Source organism: Passer domesticus, chromosome 1 (assembly GCF_036417665.1).
Source record: "Passer domesticus isolate bPasDom1 chromosome 1, bPasDom1.hap1, whole genome shotgun sequence".
Classification (NCBI taxonomy): Eukaryota; Metazoa; Chordata; class Aves; order Passeriformes; family Passeridae; genus Passer; species Passer domesticus.
The window spans coordinates 155,847,157-155,865,707 of record NC_087474.1 but is presented as its reverse complement, the minus strand read 5'-3'; the positions used below and the strand labels follow the sequence as shown (position 1 = coordinate 155,865,707).

General features: G+C 37.9%; 1 long non-coding RNA gene across 1 annotated transcript in view; it reads right to left on the bottom strand.

Annotated features, from left to right (window-relative positions):
* LOC135290160 (uncharacterized) overlaps positions 1 to 15,935 on the bottom strand; it is a 30,701-nt gene extending 14,766 nt beyond the window's left edge. Inside the window, exon 1 of the long non-coding RNA XR_010352864.1 lies at positions 15,921 to 15,935. This is a non-coding gene — a long non-coding RNA (uncharacterized LOC135290160). The remainder of the gene's footprint in view (positions 1 to 15,920) is intronic.
* Between the last annotated feature and the right edge of the window lie 2,616 nt (positions 15,936 to 18,551).

The following is an 18,551-nucleotide window of genomic DNA, read 5'->3' as shown; positions in this document are numbered from 1 at the left end:
ACCTGAAAAGCCAAGACATCACCTGAATGTCTCTCATATTCAGTTTGCATCATGCAAAATTAAATACTGTGAAATACAGTGAAATAAATTTTCTGATTGAAAATTTTATTTCATTGAAATAAAACTCTTATGTGAGTTAGATCCTCTAGATCCCTCTGTCTTTTCAATGGGCTATATCCACTCTCTGAACAAGAAAACTTTCACTGCTGCAGCACAGTTAAATTACAGTGGAAATTGTGTGAAAGTTAAGTTAGTAATTCAATCTACAAAGAAACCTTAAGACAGCAGTAATAAAAACTAAAACAGCCATGCCCCAAAATGTGTCTGCCTCTACCAAATTCAATTTTTGCTAAAGTAGTTTCAAATAAGACGGTACTGCTTGGTGTGACACCATCTGTTGAATTTCCCTTGCTTATGTATTACTAAAGAGTAAGTGGCAACTTTGCATAATTTAAAATAAAACACTCAAATGGGAAAACAGCTTCTCAATTACAGCCATGAAAAGGATCAGGTGGGCTCTTACTCATTCCACAGACCATTGCATGGCTGACTTCACATTTGTGAAAACACTTAACCTTTAGTATAACCAGTGTTTACACAGACTCCAATACTGTTGGAAAAGAGTTTTTCAATCTTCAGCAGCTTATTAGTTGAACTACTGGCTTTATCTAAGTTCTTTTGAGGTTTCTGTTTCTCGTGGAAGAAAGAAAAACAATGGGAAGTTAAGTGTATTTTCAAAAAATAACAGAATGTGCTTCACGTTATTTGGGAATATTATTTTTTTTTCCTTACTTCTAGTGTTTGATGTGCCAAATCAAAGTAAACAAAATAAAATCTGTTTACTTCTCCTCCTATTCTGACTGAATTTTTTCTCCCAGTTATTTATGAATTTCAGATGATAATAATTCTCATGATCTAGATTTTCAGGTCTTAGTTGAAAGTTGATTCATGGAATGTAAAGCTTTAGTACTGGTTAGAAGAAGAAACAGGGAGAGACTGATTAATGAGGACTGAAACAGATTCCTCTTCCCAAAGGTATATGATCCACAATCATGTTTGTTCAGGGAACTTAGAAAGAGAGGATTTGGGGGCCAGAAAGCAGGAGACAGGCGGACATGGGGTAGCAAACCCTAAAATTCCTTTTGTTATTTAAAATGAGCTGAAATATTGCCACTTGAATAAGTAAAAGCACAGGGCACTTCTGCTGATGTGTCTCTTAAAATGACTAAAGATAGGGAAATTATTCCATGTTCGAGGAAGGAGCACGAAGATTCCTGCATATTTGATGCTTTCTCTAAGCACAACTCTGCATCTGAGCTTGTAAAAAGCTCAGAACACAAAAAGAGTTTAACCCACAGAGCTGCAGTCATGGGTACAACACAGGCATGTGGGTTAGAAAACAAGTTTGTTGAGACAAGGAGCACCAGGTTGCTGCCAAAATTATAGATACTGACACAGAACCCAAAAATTTGCCCTCAGTACTGTGTAACATGAAAATAAATCATGAGAAATGGGCCTCCTCAAATCAGATAATGTATCTTCCCGGACTCCTTGAGCACCAGCTGCATCTTGCAGAAGCATATTTATCTCAATTAACACAAGTGCACCCTGAAGAAGCGTCGCAGGGCTCTTCCATCAATCTGGAGAGTGCAGCAGCGCTTAATGCTCAGGCACACAGTGATGAGACAAGATAAACAGGAGGCTAGCCCACACACTGCACAACTGCAGCTCTCCTGAATGCTTGATTTTAAGTCCTTACAGCCCTTTTGAGACTCCAGAGCTGATTGCAAAATTTATGAAAATTCAGGTACTGAAGCCAGACGTTCAGGCTGACATCACGCAGGGTCTGAAACTTTCCCAAAGAAATTAAGCAGCAGAGGTGATGTATCAAGCTCCAGTCCTGCTTCTGGGGCTCTCATTAGCAGCCAGGAATTTTCATGTTTATTTATTTATTCTTTTTGAGCTGCTAGTGGACTTATCACAAGGGAGAAATCTGTTGATGTCAGGAACTTAAGGGGAAATTTATTTTGAAAAACAAGTTTTAAAAAAGCTATTTGGTTTTAATGAGCAGTCCCAAACACCAGAACTCCTGTCTTACTGTGGAGATCAGAGCTTTCCCAAAGAATCCTAACCACAGAGGTAGGTGTTTATTCCCATCCCAAGAGAACAAACATATTTTAAACATCTAATTTCAAGATACATTTTCAGCAGTGTCTTCCTCTCTGAGTCCAATTGGCTCATAGAGAGGGAAGTGAGGATATCTCTTCATGATTATATAATTAACATATGCACACATACATATATATCTATATCTATATCTATATAATCTATATCTATATCTATATCTATATCTATATCTATATATATATATCTGTGTACAGACACACACACAAACTACACCTCTACTCCATGAGCCAGGAATGTGTTTTTTTGTGTGAATTGCACCCAGCCCTAGGGGCCCCAGAACTAGAAGCACATTGACCTGTTGGAATGAGTCCAGAGGGTCACCAAGATAATCAGAGGGATACAGCATCTCTCCTGTGAGAAAAAGCTGAGAAAATTGGGATTTTTCAGCCTGAAAAAGAGAAGGCTTTGGAGTAACCTAATTGCAGTTTTCCAATACCAGAAGGGAATCTACAAGAAAGATGGAGAGGGACATTTTACAGAAAGATGTAGTGACAGGACAAGGGGCAATGGCTTCAGTGTCAGATTGCAGGTTTAGATCAGATAATAGGAAGAATTTCTGCATTCAGAGGGTGGTGAGGCACCAGCACAGGTTGCCCAGAGAAGCTGTGCTGATTCCTCATCCCAGGAAATGTTTAAAGCCAGGCTGGATGGAGCTCTGAGCAGCCTGGTCTATTAAAAAGGGTCCCCATACATGGCAGGGGACTGGAACTACATAATCCTTTCCAGGCAAAACTATTCTGTGATTTTATGATTTTATGATACACACACACATAAACATATACATGTATATACATATATGTATGTACCTCTATTTTACTACAGGTTGTCTGTGCCAGAAGTTATTAGTAGTATCCATTCGTTATCCCAATTTTAAGTCATAATGCCATTGTCACACAGAAATTATGGCATGAAGGTTCCTGCAGCCCTGGAATAGCAACCTAAACATGACCAGAAGGTTTGATTTTCTGGCTGTACCTTGCTGCAGTAATTTCCAGTGCATTTACACTATCAGACAAAGGAGTAGGAGCTGCAAGTAAATTATTGATAACCTTCTGGAGGAGCTTTGGCTCACTGGACCCAGCCCAAAGCATAATTCAACCTTTGGGATAGAAAATACAGTTTGAGAACACTTGTCAGAGAAAAGAGGTCTGAAAGAGAGCAAGCTTGAAAAGGAGCCTTGAACTAGAGTTAAGACAGTGTTACATGGGAATTACTGAAGCCCCAAATGAACTATGACTTTTAAAATTTAGAACTACATTGGAAAGTGAATTTTTAAAGTTGCTGTTTGACTAAACCTAGAAATTATTTTTTCCCCATTTTAAAATTACTTTTGATCTGTATATTTTTCCATTGAAAATTATGCATGAATATCAAAGAAAACTGAGGGATACTAGATATATATTTTTCTGCCTGTATGAGATGTGATCTGCCTATTAAATGTAACTTGTAGATACAATGACAGTGTACAAGACATTGCTAGAATACATATATGGATTAAAAATACACAATATGTCTGTCTATCTATTGCAAGAATTAATGACCAAGGGAAAAAACAAAACATAGTGTTAACAAATGGTAATCAATTCCCTTAAGCATTTTGCTCAGTCACCTGACATTGTAGATTAAATACAAAAATAACTCCTCTGGGAAGAACTGTCTGATAACAAGCCTGGTGAAATATTTTAATTGAGAAAGAATGTAGAGTTAGAGAAAAAGAAAAAGAGTTAGAGAGGGATCAGCCTTACACAGATCAAAGCCGTAGCTTTGGAAAAGCTTCCAGAAATCCTGATATTTCTCTGACACCTCATTTCACTTTTAATATATATGGAAAAATCTTTACTATCACACATACCTCTCCTTCAGTTGCCCTTGAAACTCCCACTCTAAACTGAGGCTTAGCACTCTTCTGTCTCTGTTGCTTTTAAACAGCACATTCAAAGTGATGTGGTGCATTTTACAGTAATCTGCTGAGTCCTGGTGTTGGTGTTGTGGTGGTTTTCAGGGTTGGACAAATGTCTGCTCAGCTCTGCACACCTTCTCAAATTTTTGCTTCTAAAGACTAGTTTTTTCCTTTTGCACAAAGAGAAACTGTTACTTCATCTTACTACCCTGGTTTTTGTCTGCATCAGAGGGAACAGGCAGGTCCACTTCTTTGAGTTTAGTCTAAAAGCACTAGGACCAGATTATTCCATCTCAGAGCTTAAATGCTCAGCATTTTTCCTACTGACTCTTGCCTTAGGAACATCTATAAAACCTAATATTTTGATAGAGAGACTCACAGATTATATTTTTTGGAAAGTCATCCTTCTCTTCCTTGACAGAGTTGACGATAAAGAAGTGAAGAACACTGACTTTTGAAAAGTTAATACATGAGTCAAATTGAGTGGTTTGTACTTTAAAATTTTTATATAAAAGGATCATGCCTTCTTGCAGATATCCTGAAAAGATTTGAGAAAAAAAGGTGCCATAACTCCCTGAGAAGAGACCAGTTTTTCTTAATTCCATGTCAAAGGAGATTTCAATCAGTTTATTTTACTAGTGTCCACCAGCTCAGTGGTCCCACAGGGCAAGAGGTAGAAAGTCTAAACACTAAAAAGATCTCTGAACACTCAATTTATTTTTCTAATTGAAGGTGGCTGGTTCTGCTTGAGACACTCAGGGCATCTACCAAAAGCATATTTTCTGAGGGATATGACAAGGGACCAAAAATGAGTGGTGTTTCCTGGGGTTTGGTGTTGGGACTGACATTGTTTGACGTGTTTGTTGGAGATGTGGACAGTGGGATTGAGCAGCAGTTTGCTGGTGACATCAAGCTGTGTAGGGCAGTCATATGCTAGAGGTTAGGAATGGCATCCAGAGGGACCTGGACAGGCAGGAGAGGACTGTGCAAACTTCATGGAGTTCCACAAGGCCATGGGCCAGGTCCTAAACTTGGGCTTGGGCAATCACTGGCACATGTACAGACTGGTCCTGCACAATCATTGTTCTCAATCAATGGATTGAAAAACAGCCCTGCCAGGAAGGACTAGGGGGTGCTGCTGGATGGGAAGCTGGAAATGACCCATTAATGTGCAATTTCAACCCAGAAAAACAGCTCCATCTTGGGCTGCATGCAGAGCAGTGTGGGCAGCAGGGTGAGGGAGGAGATCCTGCCCCTCAGCTCCATTCTGGAGAGATCTTCCAGCATCTAGAGGGATTACAAGAGAGCTGGAGAGAGGGCGTGGAGCCATAGGACAAAGGGGAAGGGTTTCAAACTGACAGACAGTGGGCTCGAATTAGATATTAGGAGGACTTTTTTTACTGTGAGTCTGGTGAAGACCTGGCAGAGGCTGCCCACAGAAGCTGTGGTTGCTTCATCCATGGAAGTGTTGAAGGCAAGGTGGGATAGGGCTTTGAGTACCTAGCTCTTGTGGAAGGTGTCGCTGCCCATGCCCATGATCCTTTCCAACCTAAACCATTCTAGGATTCATGAAGCTCAGAGAGGAGATGGAAAGTTACTGTGCTGAAATCACCAGCATATTCTTGTGTAAGACTTTGAATTGCCACATCTTTACCTGTATCTCTCACATTTCACTTAGTAAAATCATCTTGCAAAGAATGTCTCCTTGCCTGTGTTTCTGCAATACCTAGAACAAGGAAGCATTATCCCATTTCTGAAGCTACTGGATACTTTTCCAGTAATAACAACAGAAATCAACTGTATTAATGAATTATTATAGAATCTTAAACACATGAAATATCCTAGACTCAGGAAAACATCTAATTGAAAATTACATGAAAGCCTTGTAAAATATAAAAATAAAAACAAACATTAAAAAGTCAAATAAGGCAGCATTCTTTTGCATAACTCAAAAGTTAGCTTTATTTTGCTGCATAACTGCAACCTTAATGGAAACTATTTAATTGGAACTTAATGATTTAAGATGTTATTTTTTCCTATAGCAAACAACAAAAAGAAAGCCCACAGACTTTCAAGAAACTGAAGATTTACCATCTTCACTCCTTTTCTTCTTCTCTTCCTCTTCCCATCCATCGTTATCCATAACACCACTTTAAAACAATGAATGCTGCTTTTCCAGTATTGAGAGATGAGAGCTTTTAACTGAATATTATCCTATATAGAGAAGTATGCCATTGTTTGGCTGGTTGGAACATGTACTGCAATTGGTTTCATGGATCTATTTATCTCCAGCATCTGGAGATTTTAACTGAAGTGCTAATGAGTGCATAACAGAAGCATATTAATTAAGTACTAACCACAGGCTTTGGCTCTGTGACAGCATACACTAAACAACACATGTGGAATGTAGGTCAAAGAAGCAAGATATTAGATTACTTCTGAGTGCAAAAATGTATTTGATTTTAGTGGGATATTGCATATGCAAATCATTAAAGTGGACTCTGAGGATTTCTTTTTCTATACAGATCAGCAGTACTTGTCAATCCAAAGAAGGCAAATGCAGAGGAAGAGCTGTTTTTTTATGTGAAACATTTTGGATTTGCCTACTTGAGGTAGCAGTAAGCAGTGTTCTAATAATCTATGCATAAGCTGAAAACTTGATTCAGAGGGTTCACAATAAACAGCATTGATATGCAGGTCCCCAATTAAATGTGGAGTTTACCTTTTCAACTCATGTGCATCTGTGTAATAATCTGAGTTTCTGGAAGGTTTAATGTGGTTCATTAAACACTGCAGGAAACCCAAAACCAAGAAATAATGTCTTAGCAACCTTCTCAATACTATTTTAGTGTGGTTATAGGCAAAATACCAGCATAACTCTTTGAACAGTATTTTGTGGTTGAGGTTGCAAATGCAGAAAATCATCATAGAATGGTTTAGGTTGAATGCAGCCACTAAAGATCATCTATTCCAACTCTTTTGTTTTGGGCAGGTACAACTCCCACTAGATCAGATTGATCAAAGACCCATCCAGCTTGATCATGGATGTTACCAATGATGAGGTATCCACCATTTCTCTGGACAGCCTCTCCCTAATTTCTTCCTTATGCTAAATCTAAAGCCATCCTCTGTCAGTTTAAGCCCATTATTAGTCATTCTATCATTACAGACATTTGTAAAAAAAAAGTCTTTCTCTTTCTTTGCTATAAATCCTTTTAATAAATTGAAAACCTACTGTTAGGTCTCCCAGAAGGCTTCTTTTCTCCAGGGTAAACAGCCCAAACTCTCTCAGCCTGTGTTCATACAGGAGGTGTTTCAGCCTTCTGATAACTTTGTGATCATTCTCTGGACCCACTTCAGCAGTTCCACATCCTCCCTGTGGAAAACCACAGGACACAGCAGTCCACAGGGAATCTCAGCTGAGCAGAGGGGCAGAATCCCCTCCTGCTGTCCCCCCTGTGGGATCAGTCCAGGACATGGCTGTTTTTGTGGGCTGTGAGTGCAGATTGATGGGTCGTGTCCAATTTTCCATTCTCCAGTATCCCCAGATCCTTCACACTGGGCTGCTCTGAGTCCATTCCTTCTCCAGTCTATGTTGATCTTAGGATCATTCCAAACCAGGCACAGGACCTCCCACTTGGCCCTGAACTTGGGGAGGTTTATGACACAAAATAACACCTGGAGGAACATCAGCATCCATTTGAGAAATTTGTGCTTGAAGGACCTGACCCAACAAAAGCTTTAGAGTTCCAAAACAAAATCTACAGTCTGGTTAGGACTTGTGTCACTCTTATGGAGTACAATTAGGCTGTGTTAAACATCCTCAGTTACCAATGCAGTGATTAGGAAAGGTGGGAAGAAAACTTTTAAGGAAGATAGAAATGGGCACTGAAAAATCTTCTCCACTCTGTACTTTGGGCGAGGAAGAGTAGTGAGGCCATTAGAGATACGTGAAATATTTCCACTTAAGGCCAAATGCCTGCTAAAGATTATCTCCTCACAGTAAAAGACTGGAGGAATTCATAGGAGTCTTAGTTCATGAAGAAAGAGAAAACCAGGGTCATCCAGAGGAAAACAAGGGAGAAGAAAGATGTGTCATCTATGTTCTGATGGATGATACAAAGTGAAGTGCTAAAAGGATGCAGTGAGAGATTCAGTGAGGAGAAAATTTGTTGAAGGTGTTTTAAAAGATCTAAGAAAGGTGCTGGTTCTGGAATTACGTTAGAGCATCCTTCTTCCTGTCAGTGCAATTCTTAGACTCTAATGATAATTAATGCTAGCTCCAGGTCACAGAGCTCTATGACCGATTTCCATTGCCAAGCCCCAATGGAGAAAATCAGTGCTATCAATCTATTCACTGTGAAAAACTAGAGAGAAATAGTAATAGCAAGTAATGAAATACTCACATCTTTTTTGTCCAGTTCTGGAATATCACCACTAAGGTATTGTGTTATTTAATCTGAAATTAATATGCATTTATTGATCAAAAATAATAAAAAAATTCTCTGTTGAATTTTAAAGAGAAAAATATTTTGAGAGAAATATTTATTGCATTTAGAGGAAAGGATCATGTAGGCCATATTGTCTCCCCATTTACCCTTCTATTTTGATTTCAGTAGTATTCACAACAGTAGCAACAAAATACAATTAACAGTCAGAAAAGTGGCACTGAAATTTTAACTTTTCCAAACCCTTCCCTATCAGAAATACTGTAATACACCAAGAAAAGATGGATGGTTCATAAAAACTTTGGTTTTTTTTTCTATTAGCTTGAGCCCAATACCCTTTTCTGCCCCAGTTCCTGGCTCTGAGTACTACAGCAGCATCTGGATTGCATAGACAGGAGTGGAGCAGACATTAATATGCTACACACTCTGCAAACAGGTGGACAAAGACAGCCTGTATGAAGAGTCTCATTGTGTTAAGCTGAAAGGATACCTTGTTTCTGCTTTACAGATGGCTTTATGAAATGTAGAGACATTTAAAAGCTTTAAAAGTTCTACACTGGTATCACACTTGAGAGAAAAGAATTCATCTTAGAACTTTTTGTTCCAGACAGCACTTCACCTCTTTCGTCATTGTCCATCTTGCTTCACCCTAGATTTTTCCAATCTGACTTTTATCTCGAGATGGGCAATGGGAAAATACACACTCCTGCACAGTTACTAGCAAATTATTGTGTACTTCAGCCTCCAACAGAAAAAAGTGATTTTCCCTCTGAGTTTGCCTCAAAATAATAAGTTTTCATGAATATTTTGTCTCATGGAACACAGGCAGAGTCAATAAAAAGAACTCTGAGGTTAGTCCCCTGGACATACTGACCCTCATTTGCAGGGTCACAGGAAGTTTCAGCTTAGAAGAAACCTAGGAAAACATCTAGTCCCCCTCTTCATTAAAGCATGGTCAGATATGAGTCAAAACCAAATTTTTAGAACATCGTCCACGCTGGTCTAAAAATTCTCCAAGGGCAGCCAACAGCATGACTTCAGAGGACAATCTGTTCTGATATCTGATGGTCCTTATGAGGAAAAGCTTTTTCCTTATATCCAGCCTGAACAGTTTTTCCCAATGAATCCTTCAGAAGCACACTTTTAGTGGAATCTAGAGTCCAGTTAGGAAATAAGAAGCAGGAGTTGGCAGTATATATATATATATCTTAGATGGACATCAAGTCAGAATGAATTTAAAAAAAAAAAAAAAAAACGGCACAGGGTACATTTAACTAAGTTGATTAAAAGTTATTTCCCTCTGAAAAGAATATACCAAAAAAGTCTGAAAAAAAAATCAAAAATATTTCCATCTCTTTAGGAAAATTCTAATAGGCCTACCCCTGGTTTTTCTGTGAAACAATCTGATACAATATAAATGGTTGAAATACTGCATCAGAGTCATTATCCATCAGCCCCCAAAGCTGAGATTGTACTAGTTGGCCCTTTAAAAGGGAATAAATCAGGTCTAATTGGGTGGAAGTGACTGGATGGTTTAGTTTACCATTGCACTGTTGATGCTCTTCCAGAGATTTTAAACACCAGCTTGGGAACTCAGAGTGAAAGACAGAGATAAAATTACTAGGAGGTTTGGACTAAAGAAACAGCTTCTTTTCTCTTTTACCTGCCACAGAGCTTTCCTTCCTAGGTGTTTATTCCCATGAGTTTAATTTTACCTTGACAGTGAGTGAATTATTTATAATATTCTTTATAAACTTTATATTTTATTTCTGTAAAATTTTAGAGACTTTGTGTGTGTATGTGTGTGTGAATAAATTAGCAAATTCAAATGGAATGACTATAACACTGGGAAATCATATTTTATCATACAGCAAGCAAGTGAAAGAGTCTTCCTCATCTAAATAATATTTTTAAGGTGAAAAGATGAGACCAGTAGTTAAACTGTTAGTAAAGAGACAAGGAACTTTTTAAAATTTATTTCCAACCTCTGTTGATATTTGTTTTCCATATAAACTTAGATGAATCACATAGGAGAGATTTTATTTTTTGCTTTATTTAGGTACCTAGTACATACTAAGCTACTAAAAGAAAAGTTTTCTGTAAAAATATCTTGGCTGAATGAAAACTGAAGTTTTTCAGTTGACATTTTCTACTAAAAAAATCCACACACTTTTAAAAATGTAAGATTTCTGCCATTATTTTTCTGTTGGACATAAATAATATTATAATTTTTTTGTTCTCAAATTACAGAGAAGCAGCTTCCACACTGAGAATCCTCTGTGTAGAGATATCACTTTGATACAGGCCAAATTTTTGGATCTGACTACTGCAGTACTTTTTGATAACTATGGATTGCTTACGTTGCATTTCAGCTGCCTCTCACACAACCCCATTCAGTACTTGATTTTCTGGTATTTGGTTTTGGGTTTGGATTTTTTTTTGCCTTTTTTTTTTTCTTTTCTTTTTTTGGTGGGGTTTTTTTTGGGTTTTTTTGTTTTTTTTCCCATATTTTTCCATAGCTTACTCCTAATTATCAAGAATCACAATGTTTGAGTTCAGGTTGGCTATGTGATGTGTGAGTTCAGTGATGACAACAATCATTTCTTTGCTGATTCCCATCTGGCAGGATTGAAATATGTATGGGCAAACAAAAAAGGTTTGGTGGAAGCTCAATTGAAAATTGTGTGAGGGTCCAGACATTTTTTAACACTCTGCTGTGGTATCATGTAGGTAATTCCGTGGTGCACATTTTAATGGGAATCAGAAGAGAAGAAAGCTGGCTGGCACATGTCTGAACTCTGGAGAGCCAGTGTCCTGGAAATGCATTGGTTTAGGATTCTGTGTGTTTAAAGCCTGTTTCACATGACATAAGGAGCATGCTATTTGTCATGCAGACAGCTAAGGGATGGTGATGAGTAGGAAAGAAAATTGTCCAAACCCTAACAATAACAAAATAGCATCTCCAGGAAAGTGGTCATGACCCTAAACCTACCAGAGTTCAAGAATCACTTGGATGATTTCAGGGACTTGGTGAGATTTTTGGGGTTGTCCTGTACAGGGCCAGAAGTTGGACTCAATGGTCCTGGTGGGTCTTTTCCAACTCAGGATGTTCTATGATTTTATGAAAGCCAGATACAGAACTTGTGATCGAATGGTGATTCAACGTGGAAGAAAGAAAATGAAACATCAGAGTGTCTGTACAACAGAGTGGGGTAATCTGATTCAGGTTTGTGTATTTATTATTCCAGATTAGGAATAATTATTCCTAATTATTCCAGATTAGGAATAATTAAACAAAGAGAGTGACAAGACACAATGAGCTGGAACCCTGATAAAAGGCCAGACCTGACTGTGTACTCAATGTACAGAAAGTTGGTATCTGCAAAGCAGGCATGTAAACAAGTCCTTAAGCCTCCTGTAACAGATTACTCTCTTGAAATGCTATATGCATCTAACTAACAACTTAAACCACAGACATAATTTTTTTTTTAATTACTGCCTCCTTCACAGGAGAAACACTGCTACCACCAAACAGCAATGCTGTATTAAATAATGTCATGCTATGATGAACATGCAAAGGCTGAGATCACTGTGTTTTTTTGAATTTAAAATGGCCTGGTTACTGATGAAAGATGCAAGAGATCATAGCTAATCGAGAATGGTACAAATGAACAACTCCACTACAGAAAAGTTTGATCCACTGTAGTCAAAATAACACAATATACATACAAAAATATTTCTCAAGTATATTCCACTTCTTTATGAAATATGTGAATATTGATTTTCACAGATCCTTGACATTTTATTCCTATCCATAAATCTCCCACTTACATGTACACAATATTCTGAAAAATGTGAGAAAATATGAGTTAACAAAATCCCACCTCAAAATCATCCAGAGCTGATAAATAAGTTGTAAAGTTATTAGTATGCAACCTTCCAGTTGAAAAACATACATCAACAAATGTGTGCATTAACAGCCATATAACAGCTCTCACACAGCATTAGCTATCTCAGTATTACCAGTACGTGTGCAAAATAAATTTTAAAAGTCGTTATTTCTACTTTCTAGTAGTTAGGATTGCCATATGACTTTCCATATGTAAGATAATTAAAAGTAAGTTCTTATATTTGTCATTTTTAATTAAGAACACTGCTTTGCCTCCCTCTGTTTTCAAGATGAAAGTCTTGACAGACCTAGGGAACACACTGAGTTCCCCTTCACCATTGGTCAAGAGACTGGCATACATTTTCTTTTTCTTCTGCAGAACCTGCAAAATAACCCCCTTGAGCAACATCACTTATCTTCTACTCAAGAGAGAACCCCAAAATATCTGCAGGATACGTTATTTTACACCTCCCCATGTGAATCCTGATGTTACCCTGGAAATGTTCAGGGCCAGCATGGATGGGACCCTGAAAGACCTGGTCGAGTGGAAGGTGCCCCTACCTGTAGCAGAGGTGTTAGAAGTAAATGGTTTTTAAGTTCCCTTTCAACCCAAAACATTTGAGATGATCATCTGCAGTGTTGTTACTCCTGTGTGGTGGCCACCACCACATTGTCTCTTATACATTTCAAAGTCTTGTGTCCCCTCATACTGTGACTGAAATCATTGCTTTTGGGAAAAGAAATCTAATTACTTTCTATCTGTCTCACACTAAACTCTATTGGTTTTGACTTTGATAAAATCAAAACAAAGACTGGGTTTGATTTTCTGTATCTTGTCTATCTTCCCTTCTATTAGCGCTATCTGATGTATCCAGTATATCAGCTGAATTTCAACAATTCTACAATTCTGATTTTTGTTGTTCCTGTTGTTGCTTGTTTACACTGAAGTCTCTAGATCTCCGATAACTGGTTTAGCATTTTTTAAATTTTATTTTTAATTTGTCATCTGGGTATCAATTTAATATCAATCTAAATATCAATAATTTAATTCAATCTCTCATCCAGTGAGATGAACTTCTTTCAATTTCTTTTATCTGGTTCAGATATAGTAAATTTATCTAGTTCAATCAATTAAATCAATTCAATTAACTCATCTAGTTCAATGCATCTAGTTCTGATACAGTTCATTTTAATATCCTGGAAAACATAAGTCTCTATGTCTCAGTGCTCTGGCCTTTTCCACTGCTCTTCTGCTCAGGTCTGCTACATTGAAAATGTCTACTTCATATTTTTATTTTATTCTAACATTTAAAACTGTACTTTCTTTTCTACTCCCACAGTCTCTACTTCACTCTGTTCCACTTTATTGTGGAACCAACTATTTCTCTGCCACTGTGTGAAATAGTTGGTTCCACAATATTTCTTGACACGATTGCACATCCTGTTTTCTTTATTTCAGATCATGTAAGTCCTGTGCCACATTAAAAATGAAGCAGAAAGGAGTTGCATGGATATGGCAAAAGAATGAACGTAAATCTCTCAAAAACGTAACCCATACCTAATTAATGAGATAAAGCTGTGCTCTGTCATGGGATTCTGGCAACATCTGAATTATAGCATCATATGGCTGCAAAGCATCCATTGGGTTTAATTCCTCAGAGTAATTTCAGACTTATTTAGAGCCAATATTTTTTTCTGGCTGTGTGAGTTGGATGCAGAGATATGGGCATATGGGACAGGAAAGAGGCCAAATTGCTGCAGGTTGTTAATGTGTGAGCTACAGGTAGGGCAGCAAGGGACTGTGAAAAAAAGGCAGGAATATGTGCTGGGTGCTTAGTGCATGAGGTTTGACAGGCCTGAGTGTGGGATCTGACACTGAGAAGTTTGTATATCCCACTGCAGAGCTCAGGAGAAGGAAGGGGGTTCGTGCAACACGGAATCAGACTCTGAGTGATGGAGAAAAGTACAAGGTTGCTCACAACTGACAGCAAAGGTTTCTTCTGACACCTGAACACCCCTCAGAGGTCTGCTGTCTAGGGAGTGACCTCCTATCAAGGCTCAGATCTCACAAGTTAAGCAGACAGAGGATTAAAAAGTGCCAGAAAAAGTCAGAAGCCAGGCAGAGTGTGACGGACTCTTGCAGGGTTATACAGTAAGGTACAATGGGACTGTAATTAGCTTGATGGTTGAAATGAAGGAACAGGCCACAGAATTACAATAGATCAGGCATGTAGAGGAAGGTTATACCGTGGGAAAAACTCGACATGACTTGCTCTTAGAATGCTTTCCTTTGCATTAAAGGGAGAGATCTCCTGAGGAAGTAAAATAGATTAGAATAGACTGTGCATGAGGAGTCATAATATAACATGATCACAGTGCAAGCTACTCCAAAGTGGAGAGAATTAGAGTGATGAAACGTTATATGCATTTAATAATGATTTAGGTGCAGTGACTAAATCCATCAAAATCCACTTTTTTTCTTTCCAATAACATGCAAGCTAATCTAAATTTCTAGAGCCAGGAAATATCACGGCTCTATATTTAGGCCTTTTGATGATTTTCACTCTGAATATGTTCTGTTTAGCAATTTATGAACCTTTCTCCACTTGTTTTATTTGGTGCTTTATTTTATTTTTTCCCTGAGAAACTTTTTTAATCTCTTATAAGTGAACAGCAAACATGAATCATAGAATCATGGTGTGGCTTGGGTTGGAAGGGACCCTAAAGATCACCAAGTTACAACCTTCTGTCATGGGCAGAGACACCTTCCACCAGATCAGGGTGCTCAAAGTCCCATCCTACCTGGCCTTGGATGACTCCAGGTGTAGGGCATCCACAACTTCTCTGGACAGCCTGTTCCCATGTCTCATCACACTCACTAAATATAATTTCTTCCTAATGTTTAATGAACACGGGTGTCATCTCTTTAAATGCCACTGCTTAGACTATTATTAGATTGTGCTACATTCACTTATAATACAAAATCAAATGTCCTGGTCTGAGTGTAGTCACAGTGCCAATTATATTAAAACTGAAAGGAGGGAAATTAATTTTTTTTTTGTTTCAAAAACATCTGTTGAAAATGAATGTTTAACACTGGTTGCATGAAGCTCTACACACCAAGTAAACAGTGTTGAGTATATGCAGTTGAAATTGCACCATTCTGCTGCCAATGTTATAAATTCTTTTAAACTGAATACATGGTCAATTACATCATGCACTCCATTTTAGTGCAAGGATCTTCTTTGGAATCACAGAATCAAAAAACCTCTAAGATGAAGTCCAGCTATTAACAAAACACTGTCATGTTCACCACTAAACCATGTCGCAAAGTGCCACAGCCACAGATCCCTTGAACTATTCCAGGGATGCTGATTCCCTGCTCAGTCTATTCCAGTCTCTCCAAATTCATCTGAAGATCCTTCCTACCCTCAAGCAGATCAACACTCCCACCCGACAGAAAATGGGATGGGAGGAGTTTGGAAGCTGGGCATACCAGCAGTAGATGCTCATCTCTGCAGCCAGCACTATTGCCCAGAAGGGTCTTGCAGAATTCAGCAAAAATTTAGGGAGTGCAGAGGACATCTGCACACCTGGGCTCTGACTCAGCTACTGACACATGGGTGCCTTCTGCTGTCCAAGGGAGCCTGGGGTGCAGGAGGTGTTCATACTTGGTTGGCAGCAGGACCTGTGGATGATGTAGTAAAATGTCTGGAGGTTAGGCAGGGTGTGCAAGCATCTTAAATGACACAAAGAATTTAAATGTCAGCAACTGACCTGAACTCCTTGAGTTTTCTGTATCTGTATTTCTGTGGCAGTTCTAACTCCTGGCTGCCATAGTCCTTGCCCTCTTCCTATGGAACATGATCCAGGCTCATTGTCCCATTCATTTCCCTCGTTTCTTGTTCTAGTTGAACTCTTTGAGTAACACCAGCACATTAATCTTACAGCAAGACACTATTTTTAATGCTTTTTTTTCTTCTGCACTATAAAACCATAAGACCTTTACAGAGATTCTTGTAAGGAAAAAGGTAAAATTGTACAGCTGGCAGGGGAAATGCAATGACCAGCAGTGAGGCTGCCATGGAAACATAGCCTGAGGCTAACAAAAGACAAATCTTACCAGTGCATATTTAATGAAATTTTGATAAAAAAGCAGACAAATTTAGTATTAGAACCATAATTCTTGTTGATCATTCCAGCTAAGAATCTGCTACTTATTTCTTTACATTGCTTGCCACTGTTAGTGCAAGCTTTAGCATATTTTAAATTGGTCAATACCACTGATCTAAAGTTCTTCTAAATTAAAGTGTTTAGTTTAGAAGACTGCTCAAAGGAGAATATGGAAACATAGCCACATAATTTAAACACCGTATTTACCTGTATTTATCATGTGAATAATTTCTAGTGCAATGATTTAGAGTCATAATGTGACACAGGAATTCTTGCTTTACTAACATCAAGTGTCCACCTGTGCAGAAAAAAAATAAAAGGAAAATTTTTACCTGGTTTGTTTGTTTGTTTGTGGTTTTTTTCTGTAATCAAGAAATATCTTTTATCTTGCCAGCAAAGTTTGTAATAATCTGGCACTTTAGGATAGATTGTACAAATGATCAGAGCAATCCAAATCAGGATTTACTTGGACAGTCACACCTGTGACTTCAATTTGGGACTTTTATTTCTAAATTTTTTACATAATGGCATATTTTGCAAATAACATTATTTGAAATAGACCCCACTAATTTAATTTACAAATCATAATTTGTTGAGGTGTTTGTTGGGGTTTCTTTTCTTTCTTTGAAATGGAACAATCACACAGCCCATATCTTCTTTCTGAAAAGGAAGTGATGCTTTAAAATATTTGGGACATTTTGTTTTTAGTCAGTCACCCAGTAACACCAGATGTTAAAGCTAGCTACTATACTCTGGGAATTGAGTAGATCAAACAATACTATGAACTTAAGATCTAATCATATATATCCACTCAATCCCCAAAAAAGGAGCTGAATGCTAATTTTCTTGATGAAAAACATGCACTTTGTCCTTATCACCAACCTTGAGATCAAGAATGGATAGGCTTATTCTGACAGAAGATTAAAATTGTGTCCTTGTGGCACAGTAGAAAAAGTTTAATTCTTTCAGAAATGTGAGCCTCAGAGTGACTGTCTTTGAAAAGAAACACAAAGAGGCCACTCAAATATTTTAGATTTCAGAAAGACCCTTTTTTTCCAGAACTGGATATCCCAAGATCCTCAATGTGAGAAACTACTAAAAGTTTTTTTTCTCTTAATGCATTCTTGGAATTATCAAAATCATGAATGGGAATGACTCTGAACAAATAGTGGGACATGGAAGAGAACTACTGCTGGATGCTGGATGGAAAAGCTGGGAGAGTTTGTGGCCCCCTCACCAAAAGCCTGGAGTCAAATGATGATATTGGGTACAAGGGTGCACATGTGGGGCATCTAATGAACATTTGCACCTTCTACCTCTGCATGGTCACTTCCCATGAGCAATTTGCTTAGGGAGCAGCTCACCTCATGGAAAATGAGGATGGACTCGTTTACATCAGATTTGGAATATCAGAGGCAGGAAGAAAATAATCAGCTGAGTATCTTGGGTATGTGTACACTGACATGAGAAGTATGAAGATTAACTAAAAGATTTGAAAGCTTTAATAATGCGATTCATTTAATGCAGCAGAGCTTTGAGGCAATTACATATGACTGCACTATGAACAGGAATTGACTGAGGATCTTTCAAAAGAAAAAAGGAAAAATGGAAATAGTAAATGACAGAGCCCCATGTACCAAGATTTTCTGTCATTAGTAGTGTTTGATAACTTCTAGCTATAATTCCAGAAAAGGTGAATTGAAGGAAGATGACTGAAGTGTGACATTTCTTTGAAAAAAGATGAAGCAGCTACATAAGCAATCAATTCCATTGCACATGAAGGGCAGTATTTTAATGAAGCAACAAAGTGGTTAAAGCTTCAACTTAGATACAAAAAGAAACTGAAGAAATAGAAACTGAGATTAATAAAAATGAAGATAAATATAAAAAAATTGAAAATAAAATGAACATGTAGACAGAGTTAGAACAAAAAAAAATATGGAGTGCAATGCGT